The sequence below is a fragment of the Lissotriton helveticus genome, chromosome 1_1 (assembly GCF_964261635.1).
Source record: "Lissotriton helveticus chromosome 1_1, aLisHel1.1, whole genome shotgun sequence".
NCBI classification, from domain to species: Eukaryota; Metazoa; Chordata; class Amphibia; order Caudata; family Salamandridae; genus Lissotriton; species Lissotriton helveticus.
In genome coordinates, this window is record NC_136057.1 from 1,127,233,063 (window position 1) to 1,127,250,307 (window position 17,245).

The 17,245-nt window shown below is 41.9% G+C and overlaps 1 protein-coding gene across 1 annotated transcript in view; it reads left to right on the top strand.

Annotated features, from left to right (window-relative positions):
• OTOGL (otogelin like) overlaps positions 1–17,245 on the top strand; it is a 1,067,300-nt gene that overhangs the window by 178,619 nt on the left and 871,436 nt on the right. The gene's annotated exons all lie outside the window — the stretch shown is intronic.

The following is a 17,245-nucleotide window of genomic DNA, read 5'->3' on the forward strand; positions in this document are numbered from 1 at the left end:
CGGGATGACTGGTTTTCAGTGAGTAATGGTGGGCAAAAATATTTTGCTGGAAGTGAAATAGAGAAAATCTGCATTTTTTCATCACTTTACCTTCGCAGTGAAAATAGGCTACGAAAACCGCCCAACATGAGAAGCTTCCCATAATACTTTTGGGTGGTGTATTTCGTCGTTTGGGCAGTTCGTGTGATTCTCCGTGGTAAAACTAGGTCCAGAGGGAAATGTAAGGACCGCTGAGCTGCCTACAAACATGGCAGTTCCTGAGGAGCTGGTTTTCATCGGATCCCATTTCACTGGTAACACCCACATGAACTACCCAAAACTACTCGAACTGGTGAGTTGTGCTTTAATGGCTGTTAGAACTGGGGTCTCTAGTTGGCAGGGGTAGGTACCTCTGTCCAAATAGGGACCCTTGCTTCTAGTCAGGGTAAGGAGGAAACCCTCTGAGATAACCCCTGCTCACCCTCTAGGTAGCTTGGCACGAGCAGTCTAGGCTAACCAGAGGCAATGTGTAAAGTATTTGTACCAACACTCACAGTAACACAGTGGAAACACCACAGACTGACTCCACAACAGTTTAGAAAAATAAAGGTATTTATTCTAAAGTACACAAGACCAAAACGACAAAAATCCAACATACACAGTTCAAGAATATGGTTTCAAAAGAGTTCTTAAGGTTTGCGATAGAATTCTCTTAGGTTGCGATAGAATAATCCACAAATGCGTGAAAAGTTCACAGTTGCGTCACGTTTACTCACAGTACCTTTTAGTTGCAACAAAGTTCCAAAAGCAGAAGCTGGTGCGGTGGAAAACAAGCGATGCGCTGCTCCTGAGACCCTGGGGAGGGGTTTGCGACAGCCCCGCTGCAGTAGCGGGCGTGTTGCGATGAATCCGGTCTGTATGGGGAGGAAGACCACTTGTATGGATTCCGGTGCGTAGGTGCCGTAGGAGGTTTGTTCTCGCAAAAGCACGATTCGACGATCTCGTAGGGGCTGCGACGATCTCTGGGGCGTCGATGCGCGATCCAGCAGTGATCCTCTCTCTCGCAGCTCCTCGATGCGATGGCTCTGCGACGATGCTCGCAGTGACGTGATGCGGTCCGCAAGCAAGCGGTGCGGCGATTTCACCCAGCGACGACAGGCTCTGCGACGGCACTCGCAGCGATGTTTGACTTTCCCACACCGGTCTGGTGCGTCCCGCAAACGAAGGATGCGACGGCTCTGGCAGCGGCAATGGGCACTGCGACGACCTCGACCTTCGTAGCGGCGGGAATCTTCTCGCACTGTCGGGGATGCGCTCCGCAAGCGAGCGATGCAACACTTTTCAAATGCAAAAGTCTCTCAAGCTTAGTTTCAAGCTTCCCAGCACAGGTACAACTTCCAGAGGCCCCACAACTGGATCAAGCACTCTAGGAAGGACAGAACTCTCTCAGCAGAGTTCAGTGAGACTGGGGGTGAAGTCCTTTTGTTCCTGGGACTTCAGAACAGGGAGCCAGCTCTTCTCAGGCCCTTGGAGATTCCTTCAAGGCACGGGACACAGCACACTAGCAAAGTCCTTCCCCTCTCCTTGGCAGCAAAGCAACAGCAGGTCAGTCCAGCAGAGCAACAGCAGGACAGTCTTCCTTCTTCAGAGTCAGCTTTCTCCTTGGCAGAGGTTCCTTCTTGATTCCAGGATGATCTAATTTTCTGTTGTCAGGGGTCCTGTACTTATACCCCTAAAAGCCTTTGTTCTCTTTGTGCAAGTGGGCCCCGAGCCCGGTCTGAACCAGTTCTGGGTGTCTCCTGAGTACTTTATTTTCCTGGCTTCTCCTTTCCTTTCAGAGTGAGCGGCAGGGTCGTCAGCCGCCCAGCAGGAGGTGGAGCCAGCATTGTGGAAGGCAGGCACAGCCCTATTCAGGCCCAGGTGCTCACTCCTCCCACCACTCCAGTTGCAAATGCAGTCATTCAGCCTAGGGCTGACTCAGCCAGCCTCCTGGGGAATCCCCAGCCCCTGTCACTCTCAAACCAGACAGTCAATCCACAAACAGGCCAAGGCGCACAGAAAGGTCAGACAAGAGAACAGCAACTTTCTAAAAGTGCTGTTCTCAAACACAGGATTTAAAAACAACCTTTCCTAAAAGATGTGTTATTAAATTCTGAGTTCAGGGATACTAGATACTTATGTCCTATCTTGTTCCTATGGGAAGAAATGATGGAAGCCACTGTAGCCAGCATCCCCCATGTTAATCTATGGAGCAAGATAGCCTTACAATAGTGAAAAATGAAAATGGCTGCCATTCACTATCAGAGCATGTCACCTGCACTAGTACATGCTCTACCTTTTACATACACTGCACCTTGCCCACGGGGGTACCTTGGGCCTTCCATAGGGGTGACTGATGTGCGCAAAAAGGGAAGGGTTAGGCCTGGCCAGTGGGGACACTGACCAGGAGGACATGGCAGTTTCTAAACTGCACACAGGCACTGCAGTGGCAGGCCTTAGACACCATTTTGGAGCTACTCCTGTGGGTGGCACAATCAGTGCTGCAGGCCCACTAGTAGCATTTGTCATCACCAGCCCTGGCACACCCAGTGCACTTTACTAGGGACTTCATGGTGATACAAATATGCCAAACATGTATATCCAATCAGAATAACAATTTACATAGGGAGCACTTACACTCTGGCACTGATCAGCAGCGGCAGAGTGTCCAAAGCATCTAAACCAGCAAAAACGAAATCCAGCACAGCATCAAACATACAGGAGGTAGAGGCAAAAAGATAGGGGAAAACCACGCCAAAGATGCCAGGTCTAACAATGGCCTTTTTGTTTTCTGTTGTAGTTGGTATCTTAAGGATTTTGGGGGCCCTGGGCAAAACGTATTTTGGGGGCCCCTGTTCAGAACAGCTTTTAATTTATGATCATGTTTCAACCCTTACGTGCCCTTTTTGGCAAGGACACTGACAGTGCACAGGCCAACATCTAAATGTGTTTACATCTACTATTCAGGGATAGTGATGTATGTTTTCAATATTGTACCACAGCATCACCTCACTATCATTACTGCAAATAATCTCTGTGACATTCTCTCATTTCTGAAATGTGGGTCCTGTTTTTATCTAAAATTTAAAAAAATTATGGATGTTGCATAAAACATAAACCGAGCATTTCTCTGTAAAATGTCTGTAATAGGCTCTCACACATCACCCACATTAAAAATAAATTAAAACACATCCCTATTTAAAACAATCTGTTTAAGAGTTATTCAAAGTTATCAGGGCAAGACTGTCTGCAGAACAGAGCTGGCTCTATCAGAGGGCCCCCTGAAAGGCTGGGACGCTAGGCCAGAGCACACTCTGCCCATGCCTTAAAACATCTCTGCGCCTACCGTGGAATAGAAATAAATATCTGGCACAGTAATACAAGTAAAATGTCTCAACAAACTGAGCAATCGGTTTAAACAATTTTGCCATATGTAAGACGCTTGCACGAGCATACTTTTACCTTCAAACTAAATGCCAGGATCAGAATATTATATTTAAATACATTTATAACACTAGGAAGCTATTCTTTTTTTGAGGCATTCTTTAGGTGAAATGTAGACATTTGGAAATGTTTTTTTTATAATAACTTTATATTTTTTATGCAAAGAAAGGTACAAAATTACTAAAATCACATGCTATTCAAAATGGATTGCGAATTATGTATTAGGATGCCACATCATATTCCATACACTATAAAATGTGCTCATAAAATGTCAAGGACACAGTTTTCAACTTTTGTTTAATTAGGTCTCTATTGATGCCCAGATAGCATTTTGTCTCCCATTCTTTGATCTACTGTGTTGCAGAAGCTAGTGTGACTCCACCTCATCCCTGTATAGTTTAACAACTGTTGGCCTCCTCTCAAAGGGCCTGGCCTCCTTGATCCCATTGTACGAGCTTCTATAAGTTCTTATGATAGGGAGTATGGTCTGGATAACATTATTTTTTGTTGTTTTTATGATGAATTAACATGGCACTACTAGCACATCTGATTAAACTTCAATGATGTAGTGATTAACTTAACATTATACATTTCACATTAGGTACAAGGGAAATTGAAATATTGACAATTTATTAATTTAAAGATAACAGTGGTGCCCAATTAGCCCATAAGTCATGTTTGTCACTGTGTATGTCAGATAGCTCCACGCCACAAAGATTTTTATTTTATTAAATATTTTTTTTTTACGAGAGTAAATACATACAAAAACGTATTAAAAAGAGGTTACCGATATACTAACACAATTCATACTATACAGTCCTTTTCATCCCTCCCAAATAAGGATATACTCACAACAAGCATTATAACATTAGCAAAAAAAAAAACATTCCATGTATTCTAAAGTGCTAGTGCAAAAGTGCCATAAATCCAGCAAATATGTCTACCTCTGTAGATCCTTTTCCATTCGATCAAGATACTCCCATACTGAAATACATTTTCTAGGAGCTACTACACTTTTCGCCTAAACTTCTTTGTAGGTTTTTAATTGCTTCATTTTATCTAACCATTCAAGAAAGGTCGGGGCTTTTGACATTTTCCAATTCTGGAGGATCAATGAACGTGCCACCAAAAAAGAAATTGATGAAAACATTTCCCCCCTCTAGTTAATAGCTGAATTTGCCTCTGTTCTGATAATCTAAAAAGTGCCAATTCAGGCTCAGGGTGTATCCTACTCAAGAGCGCACGGCTAAGCTCAGCACAAATTTTCTCCCAGAACTGGGTCAGCCTTGAGCATGTAAAAAAAGGCATGCAGCCAGCCACCCTCCCTGACCTGTTGACACCAAACACATTTATTCTCAACATCGGGATACATGTTATGCAATGCTTGTGGAGTGTAATAAGCCATCCATCGAGACAAAAATGCCATTCTTTTAAAATTTGCAGCTCTAAACACCTTCGTGTCGTGTTGAGAGATAGTTTGCCACTCTCCAACTGAAAATATGCAAGATAGTTCTTGTTTTATCTTTTCAGGAAAATTGGTAACCAAAAGGGGCTTGCCTTGATTTCGAAATAATCAATACCAATTCCCTATACCTCGCAATTTGGTTCTAAACACAGCAGCTAAAACCGGAGGGGTACCTATATTTCCTGGGAGAATATATTTATTTATTAGTGATTTAACCTGGAGGTAGCTATAAAAGAGTAGCCTGCTCTGACTGCCACATCTTGCCTTAACCTCGTCCCAGTTAATACATCTACCTCTTATTAAGAAGTGGCTTAACACTTTAAATCCTTTTATTTCCCCGAGTGTAACATGGCTATTCCGCATATAAATGCCCAAGCTTTTGGTTTCTGTCAAGCCCAGATATTCAAATCCTGAAAACTGGACTTTTAGAGAATAGACTTTCTGAAGTCTGATGGTAAACGCTTGAAGCATCCTGTATCTTGATTTCTTGGGAAGTTTTGATGTTTTTACGAAGACCGGGAGCTGTGATACAGCTTCATGGATCATTTTATTCAGGAAAAAGCTATCCAAAGATCCCTTATTATCAAGTAGCCAAACAACTATATCCATAAATGCTGCTTCATAGTAAGTACGGATATGGGGGGAGTGCCAGCCCGCCCCAGCTAGTATCCAGTTGAAGGGTTGATCATTTTAGCCTTGGCGCTTTTTTATTCCAAATAAGTTGGCAAAATAATTTTTCCAGTTCTCTAAAATATACTGCATTGATTTTAATCGGAACATTTGAAAAAAGGAAAATTAATAAGGGTAGTATTGACATCTTTATCAATGCGACATTCCCAATCAAAGTAAGGGGAAGAAGTGTCCACTTGCCCAGTAGATCTTTAATTTTGCTCAGTGTTGCTTCATAATTAAATCTGAATAGATCCGCATATTGGTTTGAAAAGTAGATTCCCAGATATCTAATCGGCTCAAGAGAATAGGCTTGTTGTTTTATATTATCTGGGAGAAAATCACTACACACATTTAACGCCAGTACTTCCGTTTTTTTGTGATTGATTTTGTATCTACCAATCGCTCAAACTCAGCGAATTCGTTTAAAATTAGTTCAATATTTTGTCTTACAGGTTTAAGATAGAGTATAACATCATCTGCAAATAACTTTAATTTTGACATCCCCTCTATTGGAGTTTTAATCTCTATATTCTCCGGAATACTAATAGCCAGAGGTTCAATGAAGAAGGTAAACGATACTGGCGACAGGGGGCACCCCTGCCAGGTTCCCCGTCTAATATCTGTTGTACTTGCCGATTTTGAGTTTATCCTAATATGTGCCTGAGCTCCTTGATATATATTCTGGAGTATAGCGATAGTTCAAGGCCATGGAATAAAGCCTTCTCGGCATCGACCATTGTTATCAGAGCGGGAATTTGGTGAGTGTTAAAATAGTCAATTGCTTGAATTAAGTAGCCAGTATTTTACGACATTGACCTGCCTGCTATAAACCCAGTTTGCTCTGTATGTATCGCGTATAGGGCCACTGGAGTAAATCGTTTGGCCCATATGTTCATCAATAATTTATAGTCTACGTTCAAAAGACTGATTGGCCCGAAGAGCTTACTTCCCTGGGATTTTTGCCCTTCTTTACAAAGCTAACTATCGAGGATTCTTTAAAGGCAGCTGGAACATCGCCTCCCGTTTTAACATAATTAAAAAGCTCGAGCAGAAATGGTACTAGTTCTTCCAAAAAAGCTTTATAAAATTCAGTTCGGAGACTGTCATTTCAACAGGCCTTACCTGCTGGCATTAAGGCCAAGGCCCTAGAAATTTCAGCTGCTGAAGTATCAGACATTAATGCATCTTTCTGCCCACTAGAAATATGGGGGAGATCTAAATCATAAAAATAGCACTGAATACCTGATACCTTGATCCCTGATTGTCAGTTGAGTAGAGTTCCTTATAATGATCTAAAAATATTTTTGAAATGCTGTCTTTATTGGAAACTAATATCTGCGTCCCAGGTATTTCCACTTCATCAATCACCGCTGCTTCTTGTTTTACTCTAGTAGACCATGCCAACAATTTTCCTATCATCTGCCTTTCCTCGTAGACTCTCTGCTGGTAAGATTGTAAGCTGCGTATTTCTTCCCTGATAAAAAACTCCCTCAGTTCCTGTTTGGCCTTAGTTAATTTCTCTCCCGCTTGATGTCCCCCGCCGGAGGAATCTCTCTTCTTTACCAAGGCAACATCAACTGCAATCTGAAGTTCCTTTATTCGATTCTTACGATTCCTAACTTGTTCCGCCATAAAAGCAATCATTTGTCCTCGTACCCAGGCCTTAAAAGCCCCCCAAACTGAAAAAAGCCTTGCAGTACCCCTATTGATCTCAGAGAACTCCCTAATCCATTCTCGCATACTGATAATCCATTGTTGATTGGCTAAGAGAAGTCTATCCATCTGCCACCTGGATTTTTCTCTTCCCCCCAATTCTAGATCAATTTCAATTTTTACCTGAGAATGGTCTGCAAATGAATTGGCCAAAATCTCAGTATTTAAACAACTCAGGGGGCGTGAAACTAGAAAAAATTCAATACGTGAAGTAGACTGAAATTGACAACAATAATAAGTAAACTGTTTAGCTGCACTGTGGGCCCTTCGCTAAGGATCAACCAGTTGATAATCCTGTTTCATAACATCTATCAACTTTTTTTGTCCCGGGCTTCATCTGTTTTTTGCTTTATTTGATGTATCCATTTGCAGATCTTGTATAAAATTAAATTCACAACCTAGTATTAGGCCTACCGCCGTTCTAGCTTTATCATTGATACTTTTAAGAGCTGCAAAGCCATCTACAACTGGTGCATATTAATTTACAAAATTCAGCATATTACCATTCTCCTTAGCTACAATCCATCCATATCCATCTTCCATATGAATCTCTTTCAATTTGAATGATGTCCCAGTTTATCCCTGATCCAAAATAAATAGCAACCCCCCCTTATTGCTGCTTGGGCCGAAGCAAAATAGGCTCCAGAAAAAGCTTTAGGAATGAACAATTTTGGTTCATTAGTCTTAAAGTGGGTTTTCTGTAAAAACAAAATTTGGGGCGAAAATGCCGCCATCCATCTTATTATTCCACCATACTTTCTCTTGTTCGAAATACCATTAACTTTGATCGAAATAATACGTACACTATAACCCATCGCTAGCGCTGTTGCTTGCATCCAAAAAGTTGATAAACATAACTTTTATTCTGATTTAATATTTTAAATAACTCTATTCATTTTCTTTTTTTTCTGCTGCCACACTCCCTCAGTGCCCTTACCCAGACCCAAACCATCCCCAAATCCCTCTGACCCTTCCCGCTGCTGGCAGATGGGGAATTGCCCGCCATACCCCCTGCCTGCCCAGTAAGTGGGCCCCCTATGTCGGGCCCCATGGTATTGCACCCTTATGTGATACACCACCCCGTCCTGACCCACAAATAGAGATAGAGAAAAAAAAAAGAGAAGACACAGTAGAAAGGGAAAAAAAGAATAAATAGGGCATGAAAACACAATAACCAGTGTCCATCATATCAAAGAGTCCAATCCCTTTACTTGTTCTTGGTGATTTCTTGCAGTAGTTCCTGAGCTTCATCTAGGATTGGAAACATGTCAAATTTGCCTTGAACCAAAACTCGTAATTTCAACTGTTGGGCAATGGCTGCTTGAGCTCCCTGTGCTTTAAATAGATAAAGGAGCCTAACAAACTCCTTCCGGCGACGTGCTGCCGCTGCACTCGTATCTGAAAAGATACAACAGTCAAGAATGAGATTGAGCATGCTTTTTATATCACACTGAAAACTGATGAGGGGTTCGCCAAAGGTTGAAAAAGCAGAGGGGGTTCCTGGACAATTAATTCGAGACAAGATTGAGCCAGGACCACCTGTGCGTTCTTTGCGCCATGTATATCCTGATTAGAAGCCTGATGCGGCAAAGGGAATGGAGACTGTAAAGGAATTTGAGACGCCTTTGATTTCTGAAACAGCAGATATTCCTTGATTTTGCCCAGAGGTAGACTGGAAGAATTTTCCTAAGTACTCTCCTGATTCACAACCGGAGAGTTATTATCCTGACTTTCTCCCATCATAGCCGGACCAGATAATACATTAACTCTTTCTGATTCCTCTGGGGTTAAATTTGTTAATCTCTGACTGGCGTTATCCAACCTCACTTGACCAGTGCCCTCTTGGCCCCCCCTCACCTTGCTCCAAGACTTCCTCTTCAGAACTCGTAGAACTAGCTATTAGAGCAGAACCTCGGCGAGCTATCTGCGCGCGCTCGGCCTTTGCTATAGTAGAAGTTATCTTCAACTGTGTTTTGCGAGTCTTAGGGGCCATGTTAAGATCTGGTTGAGTTGGTGTATTATCATCTTTGTATGTTTTCCCATTAAAACAGGATTTCATTACTTTTTTTCCTTTTAACGCCTCAAAAATGCCAGGTCACAAGCCACAAGAGGATAAAACCAACTGCTCAAATCTTATTTCCTCCTGCTTTGCCTCTGACCTTGCTTTTCAGCCAGCCCCGGCCAATGAAGAAAAACTCTCCCTTAGAAGTCTGGGACCTTGCCCCTAGCTACTGGGATCCGCTCCGAATTCTGGTTCCTCCACTGGACCTTTAGAGGGAAACACCAGCACAGCGAACCATCCACGCAAATCAAATCGATTGAGCATCCCACCACCTGTCGCCGCCCGGGTCGCTACGCTCACACGGAGCACTGGCCTCACCCAGGACCCAAACAGTCCGCCAGCCTGTGCACAGCCTGCAAACAAGCGTGTCAATCAAAACGGCCGCAGCTTGGGCCGACTCCTCAACCGAGACTGGAGCAGCATGCCCTTCTTTTCCTTGCACCGCCCAAGGCACTGAACCAGCAGCAGCCGTTGTAGAATCCACCTCTCCTGATATCACAAGCACCAAGGAGCCGAGAGCCTCACATCCCGGTCAATCCGCTCCAACGGTCAGAACTTCCAGGTACGGGGCAGGGCAATGATCACCTGGGGAAACGTGCAGGTGGGATCTGCCATAGCCTCCCTTTAACACCTTCTCCTGAAGAATAGATGGTCCCACAAAGAAAAATTAATTTATTTGAATATTCCCTCATTGTAGGTGGCCTTTATTAAGCCATAGTTGGTGAATTGTAGTCTACCCAATATGATTGCTGCAAATACAATGCCCTTATATTTCCGTGGAATTGATTCAGAGAAACCTAATAATATGAGCCTAGGAGTATGAGTGATTGTAATATCTAAAAGTCTTGCCAACTCTCAAAAGACCTGCGTTCAGTAAACCTGGATTAATTGACAATTTATGAACATGTGTGCAGTATCAGCTTCATTAATTTGACATCAAAACCATTTAGAATCAGCACGACATCCCCATGGGTGAAGCCTTTATGGAGAGAAATATATATATTGTATACATTTATTGTGGGAATTGAGGCATGAGATGTTCAAGATTGTATGACTTTGGCAATTAGTTTGTTCAATCTCTATACTATTGACCTATTCCAAAAGTCAAACTGATAATCGATTTGCCAAATTGCATATTATGAGGCTGCTTTTTCTGCTTCAATTGACAGACCACCCATCCAATGATCTTCATGTTTTGTGGAGGCCAGGTGATCCATATGTGTAATCGTTTCAGGTCAATTTCCGATTTACCCATAAAGCAGTCACGAGGCTATACGTTTTTAAAGACCCAGTATAGGGAACTGAGTATGTAGAGGACAATGTAATTAAAGATTGAAAAACATGACCTTCAAATAATTGTCCCAAAGTTTGCAGTTTTGCATGCAACCACGCTTGTACTCAACCATTGTGGCAGAAGATCGGAAAAGATGGGTTATGCCATAAAGCAATATAACAATTGTACTTGAGAATGTTCAGCTTAGGAACAATGGCCAACCATATCTGAAAATCTACAATTAAAGTTATACATCTTGTTTTCTTGAAATATAAAGAAATTCCGAGCTGGGGTTAAATCTTCATATAGGTCTAAAAGTGACCATGTGCTTGATGACAGCCCAAATACTTGTGGTGATTCTATTGAAAACCTTGCCAATAATAAAATGTTAAGCAACGCAAAGAACACAGAGAACATCTATCTGTTACTGAGGGGTTGTTGCAAGTGAGTAATTGTCCTATGCGGTGTTTTGTATTGCAAAATATATATGGCTACCATGATGCTTTGAATTTATGGAAGAAAGAGCAGGGGATAGCAAGTGGAAGGGCTAGAAAAAAGACAAAAATGTAGGCAAGATTAACATTTTGGTAACATCGCAACATCCTTATATTCCTAGAGTCAGTCTGTTCCATTTGGTTAAACTAAGAACTATGGTATTTAGAAGTACTACATGCTTAAGTTTGAATATTTGCAAAATACAAGAAGATATTTGGACCCTGAGATCGGTGGCAGAGGTGATATATCATCTTTCCTAACTAGGTAGCGACCTATAATACACCATTTGAGCTGTGTTTATGTTCAGCAGATACCCTGAAACTGCCCCAAATCTATTTTCCTCTCTTTCTGTTGCTGGCAATGAGATGGCAGGATGGAAATCTAAACACAGCATCATCAGTACGTGCTGTAATTTTTCGAGTCACTCCATTAAGACAAACAGTAGGTATGCAAACAGACTGATTAAGATGTTAATGTATGGTTCCATATAACGCATGAATAGCTGGGGTGAGAGTCAACAACACTGTCTTGTCCCTCTCATAATTGGAAATGTTTTGTACCCATATAAATCACTTTGGCTGCGAGATCCCTATACAAGACGTGCATACATTTAATCATTGTGGGCCAAATCCATTATTGTACTTTGGCATTCAGACATAATGAATCATATTACTATATGTTCTTTTATTTATCTGACATTGACGTTGCTCCTTCCAGAGCTGTGGACCCGCGAAAAGTGCGTACGCCGGCGAAGCGCAACGGCAAACAATCTCCTTTGTTTTCAAACTTTCAATTACGCACTCTCACGACATGGAAAGGAATGCTGACAGTAATCCATTTACTTAGCTTCACATTACGAGTTTCGGCTGTCTCGCAGCCTTGTTCACACATGAAGTTACCACCATGACCGTTCATTGATAAAGACAGAGGGCCTCATTTATGAAAAGTGACGCATCGCTGCATCAAAACAGCGATGCGTCACTTTTCATTGCGCCCTCCTTGCGACACCAATGATGCGTCATATTTACAGTATGACGCATCATTGCGCAAGGAGTTACAGATCCGTCAGTATTTCTGACGTATCTGCATGGCGCAAAAGTGACGCATTGCTGGAGTGTGTCAAAAAAGTGACGCAACTCCAGCAATGTGTACTTTCACATGCCTGCCTGCGTCAGTCTTACGTCTGCTCTGAGGCAGGCGTAAGAAATCGACGCATTTGCGTCCTAGAAGTGGCGCAGTGAAATCTTTTAGATTTCACTGTGTCACTTCTATGACCTTTTCTTGCGTCAGAACGCCCTCCTGCATATACCTGACTCAGGTATAATGTAGCGCAGGGGTTTACAAAGTGACGCATCTACCTAGATGCGTCACTTTGTAAATTTGGTGCAACAAGGCACATTTTTTACGCTGCTGGTGCGTCACAAAAAGTGACGCACCAGCGGCGTAAAAGTGACGCACGAGTCAAAAATAAACATAGGACTACTGTTTACACCATGTCTGATGTCTGTGTCAGCCATCTTGTAAGTGTAAAATTCATGAAATATTCACTCTCAGTGCCCAGTATATAAAAACATATAGAAATACATTTTCTAAATATATAATGAAACAAAAGTACCATGACATTACGTGAAATACGTTATTCGTACCAGTGAGCTTGCAAGGGTGTCTGATGTCAGTTAGGAATACTATTCCAAGATGGTGTCATACCAGATTTACATCGTAAGTAAATAGTAGCCATGAGAAGGGACATAGAGTTAAAAAGAATGTCATGCATAGATATACATTTAATAAACATCCAATACACATTGTTGCCTGTTATTCGTGCCCTTTACAAACAGTAAACGCAATTCATGGTCATGTTCAATATCACACCGCTTTGACAAGTTAAAAACATGATTTGTGTAACCTCCATGTTGCAGGAGTGATGACCCCAATTGTCACTACCCTATATGTTGCCTCCGGCAATATGCGGGTAATTCCACCTGATTCAACCGTGAGACTACAGGGGACCCCAGAGAGTACCGGCCAGCATTTGCTCACATTAATAAAGGGACTAGTGCCCTTACTAAATCTAGGGGAGGCTGTAACGAAACAATAAAAATATATGCAGAATTAATGTATATAGTTCATTCAAATGGCCAAGCACTATGTGAATCTCGATCCTATCAATAATCAAAAAAATAATAAAGAAGTGTGCAAAACAGTGATTCTTATCTGTTGATGTACAACTCGATAGTGTCTCCGAAGAAAAGGTAAGGAACCCGTGTTGGTGACACCGCCAGAGCAGTGTGGGTCCCTTCCTTTCCTCCTGTAACAAAAACATCAAAGATTTGTACATCGTCACAATCCCTATAAGCTACACATGATGGAAAGGTACATTCATTTCTTTGTCCAGGTTCAACCTCCCTGGACGTTTGGTCTGGAGATCTATAATATATCTTGATTCACGTCTAAGGACCCTATCACCTCCTCTAGGGGTATTTTTAATATGCTCAATTGCAAAGTATGTGAGTCGAGAACTGTCTGAAAAATGTTTGCTCTGAAAATGACGGCCCACAGGATGCTATGGGTTATTATTGGTTATGGCCCTCATGTGTTCTAATACTGACCATTTGAGTAGTGCTTCCCACATACCACATTTTACAGGGGCCTTGAAGAACATAAACAACATGGGAAGTGCTGCAAGTAAGAAGGCGTGAGATCTTCCTGGTATTCCTCCCTCCCATAGTTGCATAACCTTTCAGCATAAAGCTGTTTTTACATGCTTTACAGTGACCGCATGGAAAGAAACCTTGTTGGATTTGTTCACCGCCAAACTGAAATGTCTCTATGAACAAGCATGTCTCTGATGCTACATCCCCTCCTGTATGTTATCCTAGGCTTGTATGTATAGTATGTCCAATAGTGGGATCACTGGTGAGTATATCCCAACTTTTAGTGAGAAAGTATTTGATTTCCTTGGAGCTATTGTTAAATGTAAGAATCATTCTGGTAATCTCCTGTGGCCTTTGGTTAAAAAATAGTATGTTACGTTCTTAAATTTATTAAGTGTACAAATACTCAAAGGTGTCTTGGCGCTGGTGGTCTGGAGTAAGCAAGGGCCTCTATTTATTAAATAACCAGGTTTTCAGGGCCTTCCTAAAAGCAGACAGGGTCGGAAGTGTTCTAATGGGCAAGAGAAGATTGTTCCAGACTTTAGTGGCTGCCACCCTAAAGCTTCTGCCACCCCAGCTAGTTTTGCAGAATCTGGGAGTTGCTATGAATTTTGTTCCTTCTGAGCGAAGATGTCTTTTGGGGGCATACCAATGTAGCAGGCATCTCAGGAACTGAGGGCCAGTGCCATGAAGTGCCCTCTAGGTAATGCAAAGGGCCTTAAAGATGATACAGCTCTTAATTTGCAAGTGTTTGCCAACTGATTGAAACTTGGGGATTCCCAACAAGCTCCTAGCAGCCGCATTCTGACTTGTTTGCAACTTATATAGTGCTTCTCAGGCATACCAAGATAGAGCCAGTGGCAGTAGTCTAGTTTGGCAAGGACCAGTGAAGTAACTACGATTTTCTTGCTGTCTTCGGGGATAAAAGGTAAGATTTTTTGATTACCTTAAGTAGAAAAAGCTAGATGAAGAGACAGCGTTAACTTGTGCCTCAAAATATAGTTTATTTTCAATAATCACACCAAGGTTCTTTGCCTTGGTGGCTGGGATGGGTGCCGTCCCCAGTTCATCTTGCCACCAGCTCTCTTACCAGTTCGGCAAGAAATTGCCAAAAATGTCTATTTCAATTTTATCTGAATTCAATCTAAGACAATGTGAGCTCATCCAGGAGCTGACTGCCAACATACACTCCCTAAATCTTTGCATCGGTGGCAGATTATTTTTTAGAACAGACAAGACAATTTGTGTATCTTCTGCATATGATGTTAATGCCAATCGAAAAGATCTGTAGCGCTAATTCAGATGCATAAATATTAAAAAGAGCGGGACTCAAGATAGATCCCTTTTCGACCTCACATGGAAGGACAAAGGAAGGAGAATCATAGCTACCCAAGGCTACCAATTGTATTCTTCCAGACAGAAAGGAAGAAACCAATGTGAGAACTTTGTCGGAAATGCCAATAGAATTCCGACGATTAAGTAGCCGATTGTGATTGACCATGTCGAAGGCCGCTGAGTGGTCAGGCAGAATCAGAGCAGCACCACCACCTGCATCCAAAACTGCTCTAATTTCATCTGTGGCTTTAATTAGGGCAGGTTCGGTACTGTGTTCAGCCCTAAAACCAAACTTAGTTTAGTCTAGACAGTTATTATTGTACAGTTTAGCTGGGAGAGTAAGACGGGGTTTGTAATTATTTGGTTCAGTGTGATCAAGGCTAGGTTTTTTCAGCAGTGGTAAAATGGATTCCCTTTTCCAAATGGAGGAAAACACACCCTGTATGAACATGGAGTTAAAAATTGTGGTAAGACTAGGACCCAAGACGTCAGGGGCTTGCTTAAACATACTGTGGGGTAGATGGTCATGGGGAGAACCTGATATGGCCTGCTGAATAAACGTTATGACCTTATTCTTAGTAATTGGTTTACATTCAGAGAAAGTCGAAACCTTTGAAGAGTCACCATCGGCTGAGACACACCCATCTCAGAGTGTCTTATTGTCAAAAGTGACATATATTTGTTCCACTTTCTTAATAAAAAGTTGCGCTAAAGAATTGCAAAAAGCTTGTGAATGCTCAATTGCATTTTCTCTGGAGGTACAGACAGTTTGGAGACTACTTAAAAAAGTTCTCTGGTGGAGTTTTTTGCCTTCTTAATTTGCTTAGCAAAGTAGAAGCACTTCTCCATCAATATCAGGTTTTTGTATTCAGCCAGTAGGGATTTGTAATTGGAGAGTTCGCTGACGTTATAGTTGACTCTCCAGCATCTCTCCTGTCGTCTACACTCTTGTTTCTTAACTCTCAGTATGACTCTGTTTGATCCTGGTGACTTTTTTTATTGCTTTGTTGAGAAACCACTGCGGGTATCCTCTCTCCCTGAATCTCTCCACTATGACCTTTTGTTCAGAAATGTAGCCGTCTTCTGTTTTGCAGTTACGTTTTGCCCTTAGCAATTCTCCAAATGGAATACTCCATTTCAGGACATCTGGATGACTGCTGAGGGCATGTAGTAGGCTGTTCCCCGCTGTCTCCTTGCAAAACAATTTTGTCTGTATTTTCTTGTGTACAATCTTGATTATAACATCTAAAAAGTCCACTGTAGTGTCACTAATTGTGCGAGTGAGGGATATGTTATGTGAATTGGTGTTTAACTTGTCCACAAACATGTTCGCTTCCAATTCAGTGCCTTTCCAGATGATGAAAAGGTCATCCATATAGCGTAACCACAATATGACCTGATCCATCTCTGGAAAGTTGGTCACATCCTTGAAAACCTCTTCCTCCCATTGTCCCAAGAACAAATTAGCAAAGCTCGGGGCAAAACAAGTACCCATGGCTGTCCCCCAGCCTTGCCTAACTAAGGTGCCATCAAAAAAAAAATCTCATTCTTGAGACAGTGTTCAATCATGTTGAGGATAATCTCAGTGTGTGTCTTGAATCTAATATGTCTGGTTCAGAGAAAATGTTGACATTCTTGAATCCCTTGTGTGTGATCTATAATGGTATATAACAAGTTGACATCCTTAGTTATAAGGAGAAAATCTTTCTCCCAGTGGCTGCCTGCTAGTTTACCCAAAACATCTTTTGTATCTCTAACATAAGAGGGTAAGTTACATACCAAATCCCTGAGAAAATGGTCCACGTATTTGGAAACGTTTTCCAGGGCACTACCCCTTGCAGAGACAATATATTTACCAGGGGTTAGGTGGGTCTTTGTGTACCTTTGGAAGTAAATATACAACTGAGAGTATCGGATAATCTTTTTTCAAAAAACAGTACTCCTCCCATTCGAGGCTCCCTTTATCCTTCCATTCACTGAGTTTGTCCCATGTCTTAATGAGGCTGTCCAAGAATACTTCATTAGGAACTATGGTATTACATTTTTTTATCATTTAGTTGACGTTTAGCTTCTCTAATATACATATCTCTCCAGAGAACAACATTACCTCCCTT